General features: G+C 52.9%; 1 non-coding gene across 1 annotated transcript in view; it reads right to left on the minus strand.

Moving 5' to 3' along the window:
- Nucleotides 1-1,304, minus strand: part of LOC124727522 — a 1,909-nt gene extending 605 nt beyond the window's left edge. The window contains exon 1 of the ribosomal RNA XR_007007153.1: nucleotides 1-1,304. This exon is cut by the window's left edge and continues 605 nt beyond it. This is a non-coding gene — a ribosomal RNA (small subunit ribosomal RNA).
- Between the last annotated feature and the right edge of the window lie 3,696 nt (nucleotides 1,305-5,000).

The raw sequence follows: 5,000 nt of genomic DNA on the forward strand, positions 1-5,000 counted from the left end.
AGGTTTCCCGTGTTGAGTCAAATTAAGCCGCAGGCTCCACTCCTGGTGGTGCCCTTCCGTCAATTCCTTTAAGTTTCAGCTTTGCAACCATACTTCCCCCGGAACCCAAAAGCTTTGGTTTCCCGGAGGCTGCCCGCCGAGTCATCGGAGGAACTGCGGCGGATCGCTGGCTGGCATCGTTTATGGTTAGAACTAGGGCGGTATCTGATCGCCTTCGAACCTCTAACTTTCGTTCTTGATTAATGAAAACATACTTGGCAAATGCTTTCGCTTCTGTTCGTCTTGCGACGATCCAAGAATTTCACCTCTAACGTCGCAATACGAATGCCCCCGCCTGTCCCTATTAATCATTACCTCGGGTTCCGAAAACCAACAAAATAGAACCGAGGTCCTATTCCATTATTCCATGCACACAGTATTCAGGCGGGCTTGCCTGCTTTAAGCACTCTAATTTGTTCAAAGTAAACGTGCCGGCCCACCGAGACACTCAATAAAGAGCACCCTGGTAGGATTTCAACGGGGTCCGCCTCGGGACGCACGAGCACGCACGAGGCGGTCGCACGCCTTCGGCTCGCCCCACCGGCAGGACGTCCCACGATACATGCCAGTTAAACACCGACGGGCGGTGAACCAACAGCGTGGGACACAAATCCAACTACGAGCTTTTTAACCGCAACAACTTTAATATACGCTATTGGAGCTGGAATTACCGCGGCTGCTGGCACCAGACTTGCCCTCCAATAGATACTCGTTAAAGGATTTAAAGTGTACTCATTCCGATTACGGGGCCTCGGATGAGTCCCGTATCGTTATTTTTCGTCACTACCTCCCCGTGCCGGGAGTGGGTAATTTGCGCGCCTGCTGCCTTCCTTGGATGTGGTAGCCGTTTCTCAGGCTCCCTCTCCGGAATCGAACCCTGATTCCCCGTTACCCGTTACAACCATGGTAGGCGCAGAACCTACCATCGACAGTTGATAAGGCAGACATTTGAAAGATGCGTCGCCGGTACGAGGACCGTGCGATCAGCCCAAAGTTATTCAGAGTCACCAAGGCAAACGGACCGGACGAGCCGACCGATTGGTTTTGATCTAATAAAAGCGTCCCTTCCATCTCTGGTCGGGACTCTGTTTGCATGTATTAGCTCTAGAATTACCACAGTTATCCAAGTAACGTGGGTACGATCTAAGGAACCATAACTGATTTAATGAGCCATTCGCGGTTTCACCTTAATGCGGCTTGTACTGAGACATGCATGGCTTAATCTTTGAGACAAGCATATGACTACTGGCAGGATCAACCAGGGAGCTGCGTCAACTAGAGCTGAGCAGCCGGCCGCCCGGGAGTGTGTCCCGGGGGCCCGCGCGAACACGCAAGCGTCCGCTCAATCATTCTGCAAACAGGAGGAGGCTGAGCTCCCCTGCACAATACACCTCGAAACCCTCTCAGGTCCCGGCGGCGCGCAGCGCCGTCCCAAGTACTTGGTCGGGTTCGAGAGAGGCGCAATCGCCCGGAGTTAGGCGAGTAGACGCTTTCGGTGCGACCACCCGTGCTCCCAACTGAGCTTGCCGCTGCCGACAGAGGCCCGGGAGCGTGCTGTCGTGGCATTGCCGGCGGGAGACAACACGCGCCACCTACGGTGACCGGCAGCTCCAACGCCAGCGCCACAGAAGGACAAAAGCCCCACTTGGGTGCCGAAGCGAACTCTCCCAGCACAGCGCACGCGCCAACACATCCGCACAGCTGCGATACAAACCACCAGCGAGAACCGCTGGGGCGACCGAGCAGCAGACGGCGTCGCGGCGCCGAGCGCCGGGCGGCGGCGCATCCTCAACGCACACAGTCCTCAATCGGACCAGCACACTGAAGATGTCCACCGCGCTTCGCACCGGGCCCGCGAGGACCTACTTTGGCCGCACGGCGCCGCGCGCAGGGTGCGCCGGCGCGCAGCTGCGACGCCTGCCGCGTCCGTCGGCCGGCGCGCCTGCCACTGGCCGCCCCCACCAGCCGGCTGTAGCGCGTGCGCCCACGCACCGCGCGGCCAGCACGCCGGGAGGCGCCCCCTCACCGGCCGGGGACGGTCCCACCCAGCCACCGCCGCGTATCGCTTCACACCCAGATGCCGTTCAGTTTCGTCGGCATGGTGGGTATCGCTGGAACAACCGGTTCGTACCTCAACCTATCGTCGCCATCACCGATTCACCCCTAGCGAGAACAACCGCACCACAACAGGTTACCATTTGTTCATTTGCGTAACTTCACCAGAAAACGCAGGCGTCCATCGCCATTTGCAACTTCAACGATTATTGCATGCCTGTGTCAGGTGTCACGCCACACTACGTCTGCCCACATACACGCAACAAAATGTGCACGCCTAGACAATACGTGGAAGGTGGCCCCCGTACGTATGCGATGTCCATTGCTCGAACGACTGTCAACCGGCCTCTGTAGCATGTCGCAGATATGGAACGCGGTGCACCATGCCATCACGGTGTGTGAGGAGAGACGACTAGGTCCGAATACATCAACAGACAGCTCATGCTGATCGCCATCCACGGCGTCCGTTCCTCCCACACGTCTCTATGGCGTACCACACTGCAATCCAGCTCTCATAGGGAGACGACACGTAGCTGCGTGCACAATATTTGCACTGTATGGTCCGCCGTTTTTGGGCGCAGTCGTTGTACGGTCACACATGTGCCACGATGTATCATTCGGTACATAAGGACGAATGTGCAGTACAGATTGTGGTTTACGCGTACGACATTAGCGGACGGTTGACACAGGCCGCACCACAACGTAGCCTGAGTACGTCGCATGCGAAGGGCATTGAACATGCAAACTTCTCACCAACCAGCTTGCGAAGGCAGGGGGGCAAGGTGGGGACGTGGGGAGGGGCGGCATGTACGTCCTGCTGCCATCCACATTACAGTGTACAGCAGGAGCATGTGGAAAGTCAGCAAGACTTGCAAGGTGTTTAACATGAAGCGATACACAGGGGAGCGGGCAGTGCGAGTAGCGAACTATATTGCGAGGGTTGCGGGTGGGCAACACTACACTAATTGAACGAGTCGTATAACAATTACAGAGCAGGTTTAGGCGACAACATGGGTTACGTTAGGGGACAACGTGGGTTACGTTAGGGGACAACGTGGGTTACTTTAGGGGACAACGTGGGTTAGGTTAAGGCACAACGTGGGTTAGGTTAAGGCACAACGTGGGTTAGGTTAAGGCACAACGTGGGTTAGGTTAAGGCACAACGTGGGTTAGGTTAAGGCACAACGTGGGTTAGGTTAAGGCACAACGTGGGTTAGGTTAAGGCACAACATGGGTTAGGTTAAGGCACAACATGGGTTAGGTTAAGGCACAACATGGGTTAGGTTAAGGCACAACATGGGTTAGGTTAAGGCACAACGTGGGTTAGGTTAAGGCACAACGTGGGTTAGGTTAAGGCACAACGTGGGTTAGGTTAAGGCACAACATGGGTTAGGTTAAGGCACAACATGGGTTAGGTTAAGGCACAACATGGGTTAGGTTAAGGCACAACATGGGTTAGGTTAAGGCACAACATGGGTTAGGTTAAGGCACAACATGGGTTAGGTTAAGGCACAACATGGGTTAGGTTAAGGCACAACGTGGGTTAGGTTAAGGCACAACGTGGGTTAGGTTAAGGCACAACGTGGGTTAGGTTAAGGCACAACGTGGGTTAGGTTAAGGCACAACATGGGTTAGGTTAAGGCACAACATGGGTTAGGTTAAGGCACAACATGGGTTAGGTTAAGGCACAACATGGGTTAGGTTAAGGCACAACATGGGTTAGGTTAAGGCACAACATGGGTTAGGTTAAGGCACAACATGGGTTAGGTTAAGGCACAACATGGGTTAGGTTAAGGTACAACATGGGTTAGGTTAAGGTACAACATGGGTTAGGTTAAGGTACAACATGGGTTAGGTTAAGGTACAACATGGGTTAGGTTAAGGTACAACATGGGTTAGGTTAAGGTACAACATGGGTTAGGTTAAGGTACAACATGGGTTAGGTTAAGGTACAACATGGGTTAGGTTAAGGTACAACATGGGTTAGGTTAAGGTACAACATGGGTTAGGTTAAGGTACAACATAGGTTAGGTTAAGGTACAACATAGGTTAGGTTAAGGTACAACATAGGTTAGGTTAAGGTACAACATAGGTTAGGTTAAGGTACAACATAGGTTAGGTTAAGGTACAACATAGGTTAGGTTAAGGTACAACATAGGTTAGGTTAAGGTACAACATAGGTTAGGTTAGGTTAGGTTAGGTTACACGTTGTTGTAAGGAAAGGTGTAGGGGGGGGGGGGGGCGGGGGCGGCAGGTTCGTTGATAGTGATTATAGTAAGTGAATGCTTGTGACATGATCAGATTTGTCACGTCAGGATGCACCTTTGGCTTATTAGAGGCGGCGCTCCAATTCTATGCTTGTGTGAGACCTGTGTCTTTGACTCATGTCATTGTTTGTGCGCTGTGACAGGAGGTACTATTGTGATGTTGGGTGCACCGTTGTATAGGACATGTGTGGGTGTTGGTGCCTGGTCTGCGCAATGGTGGATGTCGAAAGGCTGGGATATTGTATTTTCCGCATGGACCTCCTGGTCTGGTTGTGATAGTGTGGATTGTGTAATGTGGCGGAGAAGATGCACTGGATGTTGTTCCATGCTGGTGCTTACATATTGTATGTGCGCCTGTTAGAAGCAGAGAGTGGTGCGTGATCAGAGTGTCTGGCTGACGTGTGGTTCCCATTGTGGGCAGACTCTTTCAGCATGTATACGGACAGTTGTGTATATTTGCTGTAGTTTGATGGCTCTGCATTGATTACTAATCAGCGCCGTGTGTACGGGTAATCTGGTTCCAGTCCAAAATGTTCCATCTGTGTACATTAGTGACAAAGACTCCCCCCATGCAGTGGGGCTCGGTCTGTTATAGCTCTTCCGCGTAATATATTTGCCCCACGTTTTTGCGACTGCGAG

The sequence above is a fragment of the Schistocerca piceifrons genome, unplaced genomic scaffold (assembly GCF_021461385.2).
Source record: "Schistocerca piceifrons isolate TAMUIC-IGC-003096 unplaced genomic scaffold, iqSchPice1.1 HiC_scaffold_1112, whole genome shotgun sequence".
Lineage (NCBI taxonomy): Eukaryota > Metazoa > Arthropoda > Insecta > Orthoptera > Acrididae > Schistocerca > Schistocerca piceifrons.